Source organism: Rutidosis leptorrhynchoides, chromosome 7 (genome assembly GCF_046630445.1).
Source record: "Rutidosis leptorrhynchoides isolate AG116_Rl617_1_P2 chromosome 7, CSIRO_AGI_Rlap_v1, whole genome shotgun sequence".
Lineage (NCBI taxonomy): Eukaryota > Viridiplantae > Streptophyta > Magnoliopsida > Asterales > Asteraceae > Rutidosis > Rutidosis leptorrhynchoides.
Genome location: NC_092339.1, coordinates 251,802,009 through 251,824,777, shown reverse-complemented (window position 1 = coordinate 251,824,777; position 22,769 = coordinate 251,802,009).

The window sequence follows — 22,769 nt, the reverse complement described above, 5'->3', positions numbered from 1 at the left end:
TATCCTTCGTTCATCTAAAGCGGCTAGAGCCGATTATAGCTATGACTTTGATTCAATTTCCGCAAAGTTAGATTCTTTCGAGAGACGAATGGAAAAGATGACTAACGATATTCACGCAATACGAATTAGTTGTGAGTAGTGTGGAGGACCAAATTTGACAAAAGATTGTCTCAGTATTGAACAAACAATGGAACAAATAGAGAATGTTTCATACATGAACCAAAAGCCTGAAAATAATAATCAACCGCCAAGACCAAACTACAATCAAAATCAGAATTATAACCGAAATGTTCCATACAACAACCAACAATGTCCTAGCAATCAACAAGTATCTAACAATACTTACAACCAGCAAAGACCTGTGTTTCCAAATAAATCACCACAAACCGATGATAAAAAGCCAAATTTAGAAGATATGATGTCGAAGCTAGTTGAATCTCAAACGCAGTTTTTAACATCTCAGAAACAAACCAATGAACAAAATGCTCAAGCATTTAGAAATCAACAAGCTTCTATTCAAAATCTGGAACAAAAAGTGAGTAACCTAGCAAGATTAATAGGTGAAAAAAAACCAGGGAGTTTACCTAGCGATACAAATGCTAACCCCCGAAATGAAACAGCTAAAGCCATTACCACAAGGAGTGGTATTACACTTAAACCACCTGAAATACCTGTAATTTCTGATGACTCTATTCCTACTACACAGGCACCACAACCTGAGCAAGATAAGGAAACACAACCGGTAGTTAAAAAGGTTAATGAAGAAAACACAGTTAAGGCAAAGCCTTATATTAAACCATACCAACCACCGCTTCCTTACCCTAGTAAAATGAGAAAAGAAAGACTTGAAGCCGAGCAATCCAAATTTTTGGATATGTTTAAACAAATAAATGTCAATCTTCCTTTCATTGATGTTATCTCAGGAATGCCTATGTGTGCTAAATTCCTGAAAGATCTAATCACCAATAGAAAGAAAATGGAAGAACTCTCGGCTGTTATAATGAATGATAATTGTTCTGCAGTGCTGTTGAATAAACTACCAGAAAAAATATCGGATCCAGGAAGTTTCACAATTCCATGTTTTCTGGGTAGTCTTAGTTCAATAGAAGCATTGGCAGACTTAGGTTCTAGTATAAATTTATTGCCGTATTCATTATACGCTAAACTAGACCTTGGAGAATTGAAACCAACACGAATAAGCATACAACTAGTCGATCGATCAGTAAAATATCCTAGAGGGATAATGGAAAATATTCTAGTTAAAGTTGGTACTTTAGTATTTCTTGTAGACTTTGTTATTCTGGACATGGAAGAAGATTCTCGAGTTCCTCTCATATTAGGAAGACCATTCTTAAACACGGCTAAAACAATAATAGACGTGTTCGGTAAAAAACTGACGCTAATTATAGAGGACGAGAGTGTTACCTTTTCTGTTGATAGAGCCATGCAACAACCGAAATCTGCAGATGATACATGTTATTATATTCAAACGATAGATTCACAAGCAGAATTGTTACAAGAATTTCCAGAATTATAAGGAACATGAGAATGTTCTTTAGGAGAAGGAATTGAACCAATTGATGAAGCTGAAATGTTAGCTACACTTATGGCTAATGAATACGAATCAACAATAGAAGAACTTCAAATGCTAAAAGAGGAAGACAAATATCGATACAAATCATCGATAGAAGAACCACCGATGTTAGAGTTAAAGCCACTTCCAAACCATTTGGAATACGCTTATTTACATGGTGAATCTGAATTACCTGTAAAAATCTCATCTTCTCTTACGGAAAATGAAAAATCTCAACTCATTTCTGTGCTAAAAGCTCATAAATCAGCTATTGCATGGAAGATTCATGACATTAAAGGTATAAGTCCTTCGTATTGTACACATAAAATCCTTATGGAAGAAGGTCATAAAACCTATGTGCAACGCCAACGAAGACTAAATCCTAATATGCAAGATGTTAAGAAAGAAATTATATAAACTGCTCGATGCAGGTTTAATTTATCCAATCTCTAATAGTCCATGGGTAAGCCCAGTTCAATGCGTACCTAAGAAGGGTGGCATGATTGTCATCACAAATGAAAAAGATGAGCTTATTCCTACTAGGACTGTAACAGGATGGCGTGTTTGTATTGATTATATAAAACTAAATGACTCCACCAGAAAAGATCACTTTCCCTTACCTTTCATTGATCAAATGTTGGAAATGTTAGCTTGGAATAGTTACTATTGTTTTCTTTCTCCGGATACTTTCAAATTTCAATCGCACCCGAGGATCAAGAGAAAACCACATTCACGTGCCCTTATGGTACTTTTGCTTACAAATACATGCCATTTGGAGTTTGCAACGCCCCTGCAACCTTTCAAAGGTGCATGATGGCAATTTTTCACGACATAATAGAAGAATGCATGGAAGTTTTCATGGATGACTTTTCAATATTCGGTGATACTTTTGAAACATGTCTAGTTAATCTTGAACGAATGTTTATTAGATGCGAACAATCAAATCTAGTACTTAATTGGGAGAAATGTCATTTCATGGTTAGAGAAGGCATCGGTCTTGGTCATAAAATTTCAAAGTAAGGAATTGAAGTGGATAGAGCTAAAGTAGATGTAATCGCTAAACTTCCACATCCCACCAATGTTAGAGGAGTTAGGAGTTTTCTAGGGCATGCCAATTTTTACAGACGTTTCATAAAAGATTTTTATAAAATTGCCTCTCCTATGAATAAACTCCTTGAAAAGGATGCTCCATTCATCTTTTCGGATGAATGCATTAAATCTTTTAATATTCTTAAAGAAAAACTCATTAATGCGCCGATCATGATAACTCCAAATTGAAATCAACCATTTGAACTCATGTGCGATGCAAGTGATTTTGCAATGGGAGCCGTTTTAGGTCAAAGAATTGAAAAATGATTTCAACCTATTTATTACGCTAGTAAGACATTACAAGGAGCACAAACGAATTACACAACTACTGAAAAAGAACTCCTTGCTATTGTCTTTGCTTTTGACAAATTTCGTTCATATCTCGTTCTAGCAAAAACGGTGGTCTATACCGACCATTCTGCTCTTAGATACCTTTTCTCAAAAGAAGATGCCAAACCACGATTAATCCGTTGGATCTTACTCTTACAAGAGTTCGATATTGAAGCTGATCATCTTTCTCGTCTTGAAAACCCTGAATTAGAAGTTCTAAATGAATCGGCCATAGAAGATAACTTTCCTGATGAATATCTTTTGAAGATCGATTATAGTGAAATTCCATGGTTTGCAGATTTTGCAAACTACTTAGTATGTGGATTCCTTGAAAAAGGATTGTCGTACCAAAAACAAAAGAAATTCTTTAGTGATATAAAACACTATTTTTAGGAAGATCCACATTTGTTTAAAAGTTGTCCCGATGGAATAATACGCCGATGTGTATTCGGGGATGAAGCTAGTCAAATCTTAAACCATTGTCACACATGACCAACAGGAGGACATTATGGGCCTCAGCTTATAGCAAGAAAAGTCTACGACGCTGGATTTTATTGGCTTACAATTTTCAAAGATGTACACCTTCTTTTTAAATCCCGTGATGCTTGTCAAAGGGCTAGAAAAATAAGTCAACGTGATGAAATGCCACAAAATGTCATTCAAGTATGTGAAGTATTTGACGTTTGGGGTATTGATTTTATGGGTCCATTTCCAAAATCTCATAATAATCTTTACATTCTCGTTGCCATTGATTATGTATTTAAATAAGCGAAAGCACAAGCTCTCCCAACTAACGATGCAAGAGTTGTAGTTAACTTCTTAAAACGTCTTTTTGCAAGGTTCGGAACACCGAAAGCTTTAATAAGTGATCGGGGTACTCATTTCTGTAATAATCAACTTGAGAAAGTTCTCAAAAGATATGGAGTAACTCATAAAATCTCAACTGCTTATCATCCACAAACAAGTGGACAAGTTGAAAATACCAACCGAACATTAAAACGTATTCTAGAGAAAACTGTAGGATCAAATCCGAAGGAGTGGTCCATGAAATTGGAGGTTACACTCTGGGCTTTTAGAACAGCCTACAAAACTCCAATTGGAACCACACCTTTTAAACTCGTTTACGGAAAAGCATGTCACCTTCCAGTAAAAATTGAGCACAAAACATTTTGGGCTTTGAAGACATGTAATCTTGATTCGCATGAAGTCGGACGTCTACGATTAAGTCAACTAAACGAATTAGAAGAATTAAGACATGATGCATATGAGAATTCGTTAATCTATAAGGAAAGAACGAAGAAATGGCATGATAAAAGAATCAGAAGTTCAAAAGAATTCAAGGAAGGAGACCGAGTTCTTCTTTTCAATTCACGATTCAAGCTATTTCCTGGAAAATTAAAATCAAGATGATCTGGACCATTCATAGTCAAAAGAGTTTTTCCATACGGAACAATAGAGTTGATAAATTCAAATGGAATTGAATTTAAAGTTAATGGTCACAGAGTTAAACATTACATAGATAGTCCGATGAAAGTTGACAATGAAGTTAATCACAATTTTGATACCACAACTAACTAAGTGTGGGAAGAATCGAATCTTTTAACAATAATATAATGCTGTCTAGAGTTAGATTTTCTGTTTTCATGTAGTTGTCGAAAATGGAATCCGAATGGTCTTTCCCTAGCAGACCCTACAGAACTAGTCTTCTCCCTCCATTCTGAATTTTTGTGTTTTTAGGTTTTACGAGATGAAGAATTCCTTTGATTTGAACCATGGTCTACTACTACACGCTATGATTACTAAACGTAATAATAACACCTTCCCGAGTGAACTGGTATCATTCATAAGAGGCAAAATGGACGAAGTAAGGAAAGAACTCAGGAAGAATCATAATAAGACACATTTTGGTAAAGGAAAATCAAAATTCGCAACAAAAAGAAGAGCACGACACCTTGAAAGATGTCATAAATGCGGAAAATGGTCACATGAAGGGAAATGTTCGAACAATCAGACACATTCCAATACTGAGTTCGTTACTTTATGCAGAGAAGGACCGTTCATATGTTTAGAAGAAAAGTTATTGAAAATTCTAGGTTACGCTTATGTAGCAATGGAGAACCAAATCGAAGACTCTCCTATGAGTCGATTAAAGCAGGTCTCTGAGAATTCTATTTCACAGGTAAGTATGTACAGTTTTTATTTTATTTTTATTGCTTTTAACCTTTTGATAATAAAGGCTGAATCGTTCGCTATAAAGTATTAAATTGGTATTCAATAAAATTAGATATAAGAAACCGAAATTATTGATATCATACAAAATTTAATGCATCACTGTGAAATTTACCATTTATTCATAAGGTATAAATATCTTTAATCAATCAATTCAAAATATTTCAGAAATTCGTCAGGAGTAAAACTAGGTAATATAGCCTAAATTACTTTACCCAAAAGAGGGACGTATATTTTTGTTAATATTTGATTGATTAAAGTGGGATAAAAGACCAAAAATATTTTTATTTTTATTTTTACCTTGTTTTTAAAATTAATATATAAATATATTATTTTAAATGTAAGTTTGAAAACGTAATAATATTTATATAAAATTTTATGCATTTTAAATTTAAGTTTGGTGTGAATTTAAAAACAAAAATGTACTTTATTTCATTAAGTTAAAATTTTGATTTTTAAAATTCTTCGTGAGTTGAAGACTAGGTCGATGAACCGAAATTGCTTTACCCGAGGGCAGGACGAAAAATTTTATTATCATTATTTTTAATCTTATTGATTAAAGTATGCCAAAAACATTAAAAAAAACCCCAAAAATTTTTGCTTTTAAAACAACGCTTTAAAATGACAAATTTTAAAATTTTGTCGAGGGACGAACTAGGTAAACGTACCGAAACGCCCTCAATCTAAAAAGAAACAAATTTTTAAAATTTAATCAGTTTTTGTTTTATAAGTAAAAGTTTAAAAAAAGAGAGAAATACACCCCATGCGATCGCATGAGGTTTGCACTGGGAACCCATGCGATCGCATGGGCACCCTGGGTAGATTAGGTTACAAGTTCCATTCGACTGGTCTTCTGTCTCATTTCAAATACACACACACACACGAGCACAACTCCCAAACTCTCCCTAAAATCATCATTTTTCAACCAAATTCAACGAAATTTCTTGCTATAATCCGTTCCAATCATGCCTTTCTTCAGATGGGGAAGCAAAAAGGTAGAAATTTCACCCATAAACTCATAAATTTTCTAATTTTTGTGATAATAATAATTAATTGTCCTAATTTAATTTTGATGATTTCTAGCTTAATTAGAGTTAAATTGTTAGTATATTATGCTTGTATAACCTAGATTGATGCTATTTGTCATAATTTGAAGCCTTAAACTTCAAATTTTTTAGAAATCTTGGGTTTGTGTTCTTGAATAATTTGGGAATTTTTGATATAAACAGGTTATGGCCGATTTTTGTTATGAATTATTGCTAAATTAAGTAGTGTAACATGTTTAGGTTGCTAAATGATCCTAAACATGATTTTTGAGCATCAAAGTGGACTTTTTAAGTCTAAAATTCATGAACTTCATTATTTTTATATAAATGCCATTTGAAACTTGTTTAATTGCTAGTAATGGTTATTTTAACATGTTATTTGAGTTGAATGCTTATGAACTTTGTATACCTTTTCATATATGCTTATTTGAAAAATTGTAGAATTGATAAAAATATGAAAATGAGTATAAGTTTAATGTGGATTAAACATGTTATTGTAATTGTTTTAATTTGTTATTTTGCTAACACTAATGCATATTTGGATGCACAAATTTTGTGTTTAATGTGTTTTGCAGAGAAATATAGATACGAACGGTGCATCATCGTCTAGACAACCTGAACAAGAACCTGAACAAGAACCTGATCAAGAACCATAACCGGAACCACAATCTGAACAACAACAACATTATGATCAATACATGCTATATCATGAGTTGAAACCACTGTTTTACACTCATTATCGTCAATTTCAGCCTCACCCAAGGATTATGCACCCACTTATCGATGACCTACAGTTACATCCCAACCTAAGATTCGATCGTTGTTGGACAGAATACCCAAAATTTCAAAAGAACATGCACATTCTTTACCACAAAAATATTGAAATGCCTCGGGTAATCGATTGGGAGCCTTTGGAAGCAGTTGGCCTAGCCGATTCGATTAGAGGTTTACTAGTTCAGAGGTATGGTAACTCTACATTTAATGATTGGATCGGTTTATTTTCCACGCGTAGAACTATATATAGAGAATGGTGTGTCGAATTGTTTAGCACTATAGAGTTAAATAATCAGGTTACTATGTTAGGAGATAAAAGTTTTATTAGATTTCTTTTAGGAGGTACAATGTACAGAATGTCCATGTTGGACATGGCTAGAGCTTTACTGATCTACACCCCCGCTGAGATTATTACACCTGATTGTAATAGTTTAATTGCTGAAGGTGAAAGAGTAGATAGGAATTTTGACGCTAACGCCATATGGAGGCGTATGTCACAATTTAGGGAGTTTACGTGGGGTGGAAGACACTCCTACTTAGATATTGATAGAGCAGAGCTCCGGATAATACATAGATTCTTAGCGAACTCGATTACACAACGGGGTAGAAACAAGGAGAAAATGACCTTAAATGATTTACTTTACCTTAAGTGTATTCGAGACCCGATGAGCTTTGTTAACGTTCCTTATTGCGTGGGCCACTATTTGTCTAAAGTTGTTGAGGGTATGCAAGCAGGAAGTATTATAGGGGGAGGTATTTTTGTTACTCTCATTGGAGAGTACTTAGGTGTAGATAAAGAGCATGGGGTCCGATGGTAGAGATTGAGGAACAAGCCGAGAGAATAGGCTTGCAGGTTTATCAAGGTACAAAGGTACTAAAACGGAGGCACAATATGCCAATACCATATCAGGGCACCCATCTACAGGTAGAGAGGGGTTCGGATGAGGAGATGGAGGAAGCAGATGACATTTGGGATGTCATTAGGGATAGTTATACTGATGTCTTCCAGCATGTAGATGAGGTGGAAATGAATAACCAAGCTAGGCATCGTCAGTATGAGCAGTGGAGAGCTGCGGATGAGTATGAGCAATCCAGGCGACGCCAACACGATAACTGGCAAGTTCATCAGCACCAAATCATGAGCCAGCTATCATATCAGGTACCACATAACTACATCCCAAATCGGCCTGCTATTTATCCACCACATTAGCCTGACATCCGACCGCCCTTTAACCTGTACGACCCCAATCAAGCCTGTCAGGACACCTATCACCAACCATGGAACCCGAGCGATGATAAGAACTGGAATCCATATCCAAATTGATAGTGTTCCATTGGTGATTTCTTATCTTTTATTATTTCTATCTATTTATGTTAAACATTTAACATTTTGATACTTTTATGTAATGTTTTACATTTTTATTATGTGTTACTAATATTTCATATTTATAATTTGAAAGTGGGATATTAAGTCCCATTTCAAATTACCATGCATGTTTATATTTGTATTATATGTATATTGTCAATTGTACACAACAGGGTAAAACAGCGAACTTTCAAAGACTGGCATTAAGTTCAGCAAAAGCTATTAATTTTGACGACAAGACGAAAAACAAATGTGATATAACAACTGCAGGAATGAACAAATGATGTGCACCATTTATCATTCAAACAAACAACAATATGTTGGAAACTTTGGTAAAATTTAATCATTTTTCTACGCTAATCACCCTCAATAATTTAAATTGTTACCGATTTCTTGCAAATGAGGGCATTGCATGATCTTAAGTGTGGGAAGGGATTAAATTCTTTCGGTTTTAAAAATTTGACTTATACACTTGGTTTAATAGCCACCGTTAAACTTTACTAGTAAAGCAGTAGTTGTATTAGAATCTAGTGCTGTCTGATAATAAAGAACAGCCCTAGTCTTATATACTGACTACCCACTTCTAGTAAAAATTTTAAAAAAATTTTAACTAAATGAACTCAAAATCATGTTTATATATATTTATGAACGATAAAACCAGGTGTTAGCACCAAAATTATTGTTACCTCGAAAAGGACATAAATTGAGAAACAACCCAAAATGCTTGAATTCATTTAAAATGAAATAGAAGAGAATAAAAAGGCAAAGAAAGAAAAATAAAAGCCAAGTGTGGGAAAAATTTACCAAGTTATTTAGAACATATATCACATATTTTTGTACAAATAATTGAAGATACTTTTGTTTTGGACGATATTAATCAGTTTTACCCAGTTTATTGTAATATAAATGGAATTTAAAAGGAAGTAGAGTCTTCCGAGAAAAAAGACACGCGCTTCTTGATTTAGGTCAGGAAGTTGTCGTCCAGACCAGTTGTAGAGTTTACGAAAAACCTTGAAAAGTTTTCTCAAAAATCAGCTGGAAATTCACGAGCCTCAACATCAAACAAGGTCGCCAAGTGGTCAGACTTATCCTAACCATGAGAGGATCTGTCTCGTACAATGGGGGCACCGTGCAAATTAACTTATAAGACTAATGAATCAGATCCCCAGAAAGGATAATCTCCTTAAATGAAGCAACCCGTCCTAATCCATAAGGACGAATGCAATAACATATGGTTACATCGCGAGGTACTTGACCTCTATATGATACATTTTACAAACATTGCATTCGTTTTTGAAAAGACAATCTTTCATTACATCGAAAGTTGACGACATGCATACCATTTCATAATATATCCAACTATAATTGTCTTAATAATAATCCTGATGAACTCAACGACTCGAATGCAACATCTTTTGAAATATGTCATGAATGACTCCAAGTAATATCCTTAAAATGAGCAAATGCACAGTGGAAGATGTCCTTCAAACCTGAGAATAAACATGCTTTAAAGTGTCAACCAAAAGGTTGGTGAGTTCATAGGTTTACGTAATCAATCATTTCAATATTTTAATAGACCACAAGATTTCATATTTCAATTTCTCATAAACATAATCTCGTATCAGGCATTTCGCAAACTGCATAGAGATAAAAATCATTCATATGGATTGAACACCTGGTAACCGACCTTAACAAGATGCATATAGAATATCCCCCAGTATACAGCGTGCAGCTAATATACTAAATAATACCTCGAAGTACTAAAGCATCCATACCCTGGATGGGGCTCGTTGGGCCCGATAGATCTACCTTTAGGATTCACGTCAATTAGGGGCCATTTCCCTAATTCTTAGATTACCATACTTGAAGGGGCAATATTCGGTTTAATAATCCAACCATATAATGTAGTTTGGTTACTCGTGTCTATTTCGTCAAACATTTATAAAAGTAGCACATGTATTCTCAGTCCCAAAAATATATATTGCAGAAGCATTTAAAAAGGGAGCAAATGAAACTCACTATCCAATATTTTGTAGTAAAAATATTCATACGACAAAACTGAACAATGCAGGGTTGGCCTCGGATTCCCGAACTTATATCAATTGTATATATATCAAAACATATAATGGAAATCACATAATTTTATTTATTTATATCTGTTATTTATATATATTTGTAGTTATATAGGATTTATATTAAATTCCATTTAAAAACATATACTTATATTATATCTTAAATTATATGTTATATATATATATATATATATATATATATATATATATATATATATATATATATATATATATATATATATATATTATTTATTTTGTATATACATATTTTAAAATGATTAATATCTATTTATTTAGTTATATTAATATATATATATATATCCATATATATATACATGTATGTATATATGCATATTTATTACTATGTTTGAAAATTAATAGTTTGTTACATATAATTATTTATCTAGATAATGTTAATATGTAATTATATGAAATATCAATATAGTTATTGTATATGTACTAAATACATTTTATATACAAGATTATTTATTTTGTTAAAAATGATAGTTTTGATATTAATGAGTTAATAATAATAACATTATTAATAATGATAATACTAATGATAGTAATGATATTGTTACTAATGATAATAATAATACTAATAACTATAAAAATGATACTAATTAAAGAAAATAATAATAAATTCTATTGTTTTCATATTAATGCTAATAATAATCATAATCATAATAATAATGATGATACTTATAATAACAATTATAATGGTAATAATTATAATGGTGATACTAATAATTATAATGATAATACTAGTATTATTAGTAATACCTTTAATAATAATAACACTAGTAACAATAACAATTTATAATCATAATTATAACCTTAATAACTAATAATAATAATCATAACAATAATAATAATAATCATGATAATAATAATAAAAATAAAAGGAATTGTGTATACCCTTAAAAGCTTTATTTAAAAAGAATTGCCCTAGACCGGGCTCGAACCCGTGACCTCCCGCTCACACCCCAACACTCAAACCATTCTTCTGCCTACTGTTTATCGGATTCATACCATGTTTAAATCTATATAACCCATCTTTTCCATTTCTTATTTCTTCTTCCCTTTCTCTCTAATCTAATCGACCAGATTCCCCATGTATCCAAAAGATATACTTCGTTTTTTTTACTTTATGAGATTGTTTCTTAAATGATTTATAATACATATTAATTTATTAAACGCGAAAAAAATAAAAAAATGGGACAGCAGCTGCTGTTCGTAGGTTTTTTTTAAAAAAAATTATCGCTTTTTGATTTCTAGAACGTTTTAGCTAAAGTTTATAACACGAAATATATTTCAAATCTATCCTATAAACTTTATCAAACATCATTTGAATCAGAAACATAAACCTGACTTCGAATTTCTTCAAGAACACGATAGTTGACTTTTTACTTTTTAAACTTTGACTCCACAATTCTCGATCAAAAAAAGGAATTGGCTCTTGAAGCTTTGCAGAAAGATTGTATAGATTATTCCTAACAAGACTACATTAACACATTTTGACAAATCGTTCGAATTCAAATTTTTGCTAAAATGAGTTAAGAACAGAGAATCGATGGGTTTTTATTTAATTAAGTTTTTCTGTTTGATTTCCTTTTTCCGAATTGCAGCATAAATAATATAGAGTGCAATTGATTGATTGAAGTTGTATCATGAATTGATCGATTTGTATTGTAGCTGAGGTCGTGGAACACACAAAGTCACGAGTAGAGGAAGGGGATAAAAAAATAAAAAAAATAAATAAATCAGATAAAGACTGATTAATACATACGCTTAATATATATTAGATTATATATCTGTATTTATATTTATATACGGAGTATTTGTATTTATATTTATATATTTGTATATGATGTATTATAATTAATCTTATTACTTAACAAATATAACAATAATAATATTACTCTTAATATTATAACTAATAAAATTTCTTTAATAATATCCTAGTAATAATAATATTATCATTAATGATAATAATAATAATAACTATAAAATTTATAACCATAATATTAATAATAATAATACTGATTATAATAATACTAATATTATTATTGATAGTAATAATAATGCTATAGCAATTCATATATTTCAAACTTCATATCTATATCATATATATTATATTAGTACAAATAATAATATTAATATTAATATAAATAATATTGTGAGAAATAATAATAATAATAATATTGATAAAATACTATATCTAAATTTGTAGTTATATATTATTAATTATGTAATATTTAATAATCATACAATATATTATATAATAACTTTTATTAAATATTTATCATTTATAAATTTTATATATCATGATACACATATAATAATAATTATACCTATAACTTATATTATATATATATATATATATATAGATTCATTTTTAATTACACTTACTTATCTTGTATCCTATTTTAAATATTTAATTTAAATGTTAAATTTATATTTTTTCTTTATAGTTTCAATTTATTATATATACTTACATTTATATACATATATGTATACATATTTATTTACAAACAATTATTCGTGAATCGTCGGAAATAGTCAAAGGTCAGATGATTTCATAAAATAGTTCAAGCATTTAGGACTCAACATTACAGACTTTGCTTATCGTGTCGAAATCATAATAAGATTAAGTTTAAATTTGGTCGGAAACTTTCGGGTCGTCACAGTACCTACCCGTTAAAGAAATTTCGTCCCGAAATTTGATTGGGATGGTCATGACTGACAGTAAATATGTTCTCATGACTCATATGAGCTGATAAATAGATTTTATTACCATTGAGTAATAAGGATAAAATAATTCGATTTTTTAAAGAGTACGAATGAAGCTATCACTAAAGAGTGAAATGAGATAGACAAGTTTCGTCATAACTTTTCACTAGTCATGGTTGAATTTAGAAAATAAGGTGCGTCTTTGCTTTTGATGTTGTCTCGGTTGAATTCCGAAATTCAAGGGATATAAAGAAAATCTTCGAAATCTTAAAGATTTGATTCTTCGACGAATAAGGAAATTAAGATCTCTATAATTAAATACGGTGATCTGTCTCGATTACTCTATCTGATATTCCCATTATAGATTAAACTTTTTCCATTCCATTATTTTCACCATTCCTATACTTTCTTTCTTAGTTTATACATCCAAAAGATTGTGAAAATGCTTAATCCCGTTCTAATCCTTGATATTTTTCTAATTATCATTTCTGTCATCCTTCTTTTCAATCTTCCACCAGAAAAACCTGTTTACTTCTACTATTACCTTGGGGTGATACTATTCTTAATTATATCGTGTCTTTATATTGATGTTCGTATTAATATTCACGGTTTGTAACCTCCGTGTTGTTATTGGGCTTTATATTTTCTCTTATATTTTGGAGCTCTATGCCTTTTTATTATCTTCTCGACCTCTAGTAAAGCGAGTAATGGTCCAGAATTCGTAAATATGGAGTTTCGAATGAACATTATGTTCTAAACAATAAAGAACGTATTGGCACGATTTAATTTATCAAATTACCAGAATCACTGAGAATAAAACTATCAAGAATATATTTTCTTGATATGTTCAGAAGTTAATCAAAATGAAAGAGTTATGTAACATGGCACGTGATGACGTTATGGTATGTGAATCATCACGTCCTATTAGAAACTCAGCATGACTTACTGTAATATAATCACGTTGATCAAGTGTCATTATATTATACTAACTCATGCTTCAATATCCAACACTACTTCAAAAACATTCATATTTTAAATTCGAATTTTTTAGAATTTAGAAACTTAAACAGTTTCCTTTTATGATATAACACAGATAGCGCGGAGAGATAATTAATATCGGATGAGAATATTTATGAAGATATCTTCAGAAATATTGAGGATATTTACAATGAAAGATACGATAATATCTTAGAATTTTAGATTCAAAGTGTGATGAAGAAATTCATTCACAATGATTTAGAGCGATTAAGGAGTAAGGTATTCGCTAAAGATTTCATCAGAAGCAGAATCATCAGGATTCTTTAAATACAAGTTTTGTAGTAACCCGTCCTAATCCAGCTGGACGAAGTCTTCAACAAATGGTCCCATTGCGAGGTTCTGACCTCTATATGCCATGAATGACTCCATGTACTATCTTTAAATTGAGCAAATGCACAGCAGAAGATTTCTTTCATACCTGAGAATAAACATGCTTAAAAGTGTCAACCAAAAGGTTGGTGAGTTCATAGGTTTATCATAAAGCAATAAAATTCATCATTTTGATAGACCACAAAATTTAAATCCTGCATGGTACAAATGGGCCCGAATCCTATACCCACCTATAATGTACATGCGATATCTTTTAAATACAGTACACCTTTCTCGTGTACGAAATCATCTTTCATAAATCTTAGTAACCGTACACATATCTCGTGCACAAAAATAACATACACATAACCTGTGTATAAAATCATTCTCTCGATACATAACATTCATATCAATTGGTGGCAATTATCATGTCCACATAATTCAATAGTGGCAATTATCATGTCCACATAATTCAATGGTGGCAATTATCATGTCCACATAATTCAATGGTGGCAATTATCATGTCCACATAATTCAATAATAATCCGCAGAACTTCTGTCTGCATAATAATTCATTCGAGGAATGTTATGCTTGTGTCTATCTCGTCAAACATTTATACAAGCATTTCATGTATTCGCAGTTCAAAATATATTTCAAAAACATTTAATAAAGCAGTTATAAAAAGAGCGCATGTATTCTCAGTCCCAAAAATGTAAAGAGTAAAAGGGAATCAAATGAACTCACGCATATAAATATTGTAAAACAGTTAATAAAGCATTTGCATGTATTCTCAGCCCAAAAATGTAATGAGTAAAAAGGGAGCAAATGAACTCACAATACGGTATTTTGTAGTAAAATACATAAGACGATATTGAACAATGCAGGGTTGGCCTCGGATTCACGAACCTAGATCAAGTATATATATATTAACACATATAATTAACATGTAATAATAATCAAACTAGTTTATATATTACTTATTTAATTTAGTAATATATTTGTTATTTCAAAGATTATATATATATATATATATATATATATATATATATATATATATATATATATATATATATATATATATATATATATATATTTTGTATATTAATATTTATACATATAGTTATACTAATACATATATATCTATATAATTAGTATTGTATTTGTTAAATCAAAATTTTGTTATATGTACATATTTATGTAATTAATGTTATTATGTTTAATGTATAATGTATATGTAATATAGTTATGGTATATGTAATAAGTATATTTCTTTTTTTTATATACAAAATATTTATTTGTTAAAATGATAGTTTTGAAAATAATGATTTACTAATAATAATAATGACTTTATTAATAATGGTAATACTAATAAAAATGGTATTGTTATTAATGATACTTATGTTAATAATAATAATACTTATGTTAATAATAATAATAATAATAATAATAATAATAATAATAATAATAATAATAATAATAATAATAATAATAATAATAATAATAATAATAATAATAATAATAATAATAATAATAATAATAATAATAATAATAATAATAAAATTGATGATTTATACCTACACTTGAAGTCCACTAAATGCTCAAAATGTGCTAGTCCATTTCCAATCCTAATTAGCCCACTAGCAACCCAATCAAATTTTCAAGTAATCAGCCCAACAAGCCCATCTATCAAGACAGCTTCTATTGTAAAAAAAAAATAATAATTTGTAGCTGCCTAGATTCGAACCCAGGACCCGTTCGTTAACACACTAAGTGCCTAACCAATTCACTATCTGTTCTTATCTGATTTAACTCCCCCCTCAAATTTATTTAACCCTACTGTTTCTGTTATCCTTTTTCTTTTCTTCTTCACAACTAAACCCAAAACTTATTCATCATCTTCATCGTAATAGAAACAGAATTAGAAACAGATACGTATAGCAGCAAAATGATATCATCTTGTTATCATTATCATTTATCAACCTTCATAACATTATCTCTTATCATCTTCATCACCATGATCATATCGTTAGCACCACTTTAATCATACGTATCCCATCATCGTCCTCTTAATCATCATACATCATCTATCCTAATCTCATCATCATTATAAAAAAAAAAATATAACCGATGATAGATATGTATGATCTATATCACACGGTGATACCTTTTTTCAAGTCCCATCATTTCAAAGCCCGACAAAAGCCCATTCACATTATTAAATTAACAGTCCACTTAAGTCACCCAACCCACTTCATATCAATACCAAACAAATTGCAGGGACTTGCAGGCGTGTTTTAAAACAGAAAAACAAAAAAAAAACAGCAGCGTAGCAGTAATCATAAGCCTTATACGTACCACTTTCACATCTTTCCTTTATTCAAGTGGCCATCTCTTTGTTGTTATCACCTTTATCAACTAAAAAAAATTAATACTTAACAATACCATTTTGGTCGACCATGAAGTGTGGGTTGTCCCACTTGATAACTTGTGTCCCGTTTCCTTTTTTTATACGTAGTATATTGCAACCTATAACGATCTTCAATATAATTAAGTGATGAAGTGGGGTTAGGGATTTGGTGGATGTTATGAATTTAGTTGGGTGGCCCATTTTCGGATATATATAAAAATTGATGGGTTAGCTTTTGGCTTAATAATAAATGAAACCAAATCCTAGCAACAAAAATCGAGTGATATGCAAGTGGCTAGTTTAATAATGGCTCGAATGATTTAAGTTTTGCACTAGTAGCAGTAGCATAAATAATTTAATGGTGACAGCATTTGAATGACAGAATATGAGCACGTGTAGCCAGCATGATAAACTTAGATATTAAGAGACAAAACTTTTTAGTTTCAAGTGAAGGAAAAGCTCTTCTAGATGGCCGACAATTAGTAATGTAGCTTTACTTAATTACTTACTAAAAGAACCCATTTGAGTGGCTGAGTTATGCTTCGGCCCACCCTGGTTAATCACGAGAAAGGTGGTACCACAGCTGGAAAGAAAATAAAAAAACACTCTTTGTTGCAACACTTTAATTATATAAATAGTAATTGTTTCAATATAATACAAAGCCTAGTTCGACCAACAATTTTTCTGGCTTCAAAAGCATAAGGGTTTCGAAGGAACGGGAAGATAGAGATAACCCGTACAGTAACGAAACAAGATGGGCTACGATGGAGTTGTTGATCGTTTCATGAAAGAAGGAAAGGTGACAAGATGGTATTCTTGAATGGGTAGGAAATAGAAACCATTGAGTTGCAATAACATTTAAATGGTGAAAGTAATGTGTATGGGTTTGTGATGATGATTTGTCAAGAAGGAACAACGAAAGTAAAAAAAAAAAATTGGTGGTTAGTGGTGCTTTACCATTGAAAGTGATGATCATGGGGAAGATGGTTAGGGTGGTGATTTTAGTTCTCAGTGATGGATGCTAAAGGTGATGTGTGGTGATACCCAATGCGGGTTTTTATTTAGGTGTAAGTAATATATATATCTATTTTTTAATATCTCTCTTTTCCATGCTCAATTGCAACATTGTATATATATACATATATAATATGTTAATTAACAATTACTACAGCATCAAAATTCGATCGTAATTTGTTTTATAGTTAAGATTTGAGTTGACAGGTGATATTCGAGCTAGGAAGAAGAAACAAAAAAATAATACAAAAGCAGATAGGTATTGGAAAGAGACTCGTACGATTGCTATTGATATTTAACAACTTGATCTGATCAGGTTGTTTGTATTGAGAAGTGGATTTGGACGGGTAACAAATTGGAGACAGGGTGAATCATTCAGGAAGGAGAGGACAGAAGTAAAAGAAGAAGAATTGAAAAGCAGATAGCGATTGGAAACTGAATCGTACTCCTTTTTGTTGTATTAGTAATCTGATATTGATTTGTAATAAGATTAGAGGCAGGAAATTTCACAAGGACAGAAAGAAGATGGAAAAAAAAGAAAAAAAATAAAAAGGTTGATGTCCAACTGTTCTTGATTTGTACAATTGATACTGTAATGTAACGATCTTTAGACAAAAACAAAAATTGTCTACAGGATGATAAATACATGTAACAGATTTACTCCCTTCCTAAATTTATCAAATTAATATTAATAATTAATATATATATATATATATATATATATATATATATATATATATATATATATATATATATATATATATATATATATATATATATATATATATATATATATATATATATATATATATATATATATATATACATACATACATAATAATAATGAATAATAATTTTAATAATAATATAAATATATAAAGAATAAATAATTTCTGTTAATAAGGATAATAATAGAAATAATAATATTTATAATAATAATAATACCAAGATAATACTAAAAATGATACTAACGATAATGATATTTAATAATAATAAGAATGGTAACAATAATAAATTGTATTTTATTATTTCAATTTATTATATATACTTATATTCATATATATATATATATATATATATATATATATATATATATATATATATATATATATATATATATATATATATATATATGTATACATAATTATTTACAACATAATTGTTCGTGAATCATCGGGCATAGTCAAGGTCAAATGCAATTCATGAAAAATAGTTCAAACATTTTAAGACTCGATTTTAATAGACTTTGATTATCGTGTCAGAACCTTATAAAGATAAAGTTTAAATTTGGTCGGAAATTTCTAGGCCATCACAAGTTTAGTCCTTGTGATTTGTTCAGAGTCTCCTTCATGGTTTACTCAATTCATTTTTCAGTATTAAAATCTTTGAGCTTTTTGAACACTCCATTCTTTATCATCATACTTTTGACTGTTAAGGGCGTTTACAGTTTGCCGCTTCCTCAGCATTCCCAACATTCAGAGTATTAATTCATAGACTGGGTGCTTATCATAATTTCAGAATGGAAGATCATAATTCTAATAGATGAATGTTATATGTATACATATAACTGTTGCTGTAGACATGCTGCGAGATTTTAAAATACTGATTGCTATTTTCTGGTAATTGATGTGGTAATTCTCGTTATAAGATGTGGATGAGTATATGAATAGGTTTTAACAAACAAATATAATGGTTCTTCGGAGAGACTTAAGCAAATGAGTAATGAAGTTGCTAGTAAGTTCACTGCTAATGTGTTGGAATATAAACGGTTCTCCGGTAACGATGATGAAAGGTAAACTTATATATCAAGGTTATAATAAGACTAATCCGAATGAAAGTGGAATTTGATTTGCTGGAGCTGTGACGAAATTGGCTAATTTGAAAAGGGGTTGCAAGGTTATAACAATGTCAAAGGAGCTGGCACAAATAAGTGTTAAACGTTTACTCAGGTTCTGAGTGCTTTCAGGTGCATAACTATATGCATCAATCTTTTCTTTCGTAAATGCAGTGTGGTTGGTTCATCCTCTCGATTGAGATGTTTTCAAGAATCATGAAAGGTTTGAACGCAGATTGTAATCGTCAAGATACAAATGAAGTTTAAGATGAAATCAAGTGGAAAACTTGAAGAAATGTTTAGTTTCATATGTTAAAATCAATATTTTAATTCATTTTAATTGTCCAATGTTATTAGTCTACAGTTGATAGTCCACAGTTAACAGTTCAATAATTCATATATAGTTAATATATAATATTCGAATTAATTAATATGTATCGTGACCCGTGTACATGTCTCACACTCGATCACAACTCAAAGTATATATATTATTTAAGAATCAACCTCAACCCTGTATAGCGAACTCGAACATTACAGCATATAGAGTGTCTATGGTTATTCCAAATAATATATATAGATGTGTCGATATGATATGTCAAAACATTGTATACGTGTCCCGACATTTAAAGTGCATAAAATAAATAACAGAAATTAAATGACGATAAATAAAATTGTGAGAATTTAAATTGCGATAAATAAATTGCGATAATTAATTTGCAATAAATAAATTGCGATAAATAAAATGTAATAAGGAATTAGCAGTTAGCTAGGAACAGTTAGCTAGGATTTTGTTATCGTGAATTCTTAACAAAATTTCTCATAGTTAATTTGTTTGTTTCTAACAAATTTTATTTTGTCCAATGTTTTCTTCATTATGCCACTTGTTGGATTCTGATAGGTAAAAATCCAAATATGAAATTGAATGAAAATGGTTATTCTGCGGTGAACGGATACGTATATCTTGTGGATATAAGTAGGATAGTAAATGACTGTTGAATCAGATTTAAAGAATGTACAATGTAACTTATTAATGTGAAATCTAAATATTCCTCGGGTATTACCTACCCATTAAAATATTTTCATCATTAACAGTTTGTACGAATGAATTTTTAATTACAACCTTTATGAAAATATACTTACATATATATTTTCTTCAGATGTAATCATGGATTTAATGAGTTAATATAATATTAATCTCATTTGATTTACCGTTAGAACTAGAATACATAATCTCTAAAACATTAGAGATTACATAATCGCCATGAAGAACGAAGATAATTGATGTAGAATGATACGTAGAACGATGATTATGCTCGAGGTACAAAATGAGATATTGAGGCATAGATTGTTGATGATACGGGTGCTGTTACTGATGGTACTGTTGGTACCGGTGATGTTGCTGAAGCTGGTATGTTTTGCACCATATTTTCCAAGGCTACAACTCGGGCGCGAAGCTCGTTGACTTCTTTCATTATTCCGGGATGATTGTCGGTCGGAACGAGCGGATGAATAAGGTTTAGAATTTTAGATAGCATATAATCGTGGTGAGATATTCAGGAAATGAGGGTGAAAATGGTGTTTCGGATAGGTTCGCCGGTAAGTGCTTCAGGTTCATCGCCAAGAGGTGAATTTGGTTGATGGAAAGGATCGCGCTCTTCTCGTCTCCATTGATTAAGTCGATTACGAACTCATCCCCAACTCATCCAGAATTGATGATGGCTGATTGGTTGATTCATTCCGGTCATACTGCTTTCAGATCTCGAGTGGAATTCCATGTCGGAATAGTTGTCGGAATAACTGTCGGTATAGCTATCGGAATCTGAGGGACTCAAACTGGTTGAGGGATTCATCTCGTACGATCAGATGAAAGATTTTCGATATGAAATAGATTATAGGATGTAGATTAGTACCCTGCAATACACGATTTACATATGCATATATAATACTAAAATCCCATAAGTTACGGAGGAATCTACGGAAGCTGTTAGGAAAGGTCAATAGTAACAGATACGCTAAGATATGAATTTTGTCTATACACTATCGATGCACTAAATGCAGTAAGACGTGTCTAGACTTAAGATGATAAGCAAGTGATTCCCTAAGAATGATAAGCAAGTAATTTTCGACACAAAATGATAAGCAAAACTTTTGACATGCAGACACGGTCGAAGTCCAGACTCACTAATGCATCTAAACAACTATCAGTTAGACACACTAATGCAAGACCTAGTTCGCTAAGACCACCGCTCTGATACCACATGAAGCAACCCGTCCTAATCCATAAGGACGAATACAATAACATATGGTTACATCGCGAGGTACTTGACCTCTATATGATATATTTTACAAACATTGCATTCGTTTTTGAAAAGACAATCTTTCATTACATTGAAAGTTGACAGCATGCATACCATTTCATAATATATCCTACTATAATTGACTTAATAATAATCCTGATGAACTCAACGACTCGAATGCAATGTCTTTTGAAATATGTCATGAATGACTCCAAGTAATATCCTTAAAATGAGCTAATGCACAGCGGAAGATTTCTTTCAAACCTGAGAATAAACATGGTTTAAAGTGTCAACCAAAAGGTTGGTGAGTTCATAGGTTTATCGTAATCAATCATTTCAATATTTTAATAGACCACAAGATTTCATATTTCAATTTCTCATAAACATAATCTCGTATCAAGCATTTCGCAAACTACATAGAGATAAAAATCATTCATATGGATTGAACACCTGGTAACCGACCTTAACAAGATGCATATAGAATATCCCCCAGTATACAGCGCACATCTAATATACTAAATAATACCTCGAAGTACTAAAGCACCCATACACTGGATGGGGCTCGTTGGGCCCGATAGATCTACCTTTAGGATTCGCGTCATTTAGGGGCCATTTCCCTAATTCTTAGGTTACCAGACTTGAAGGGGCGATATTCGG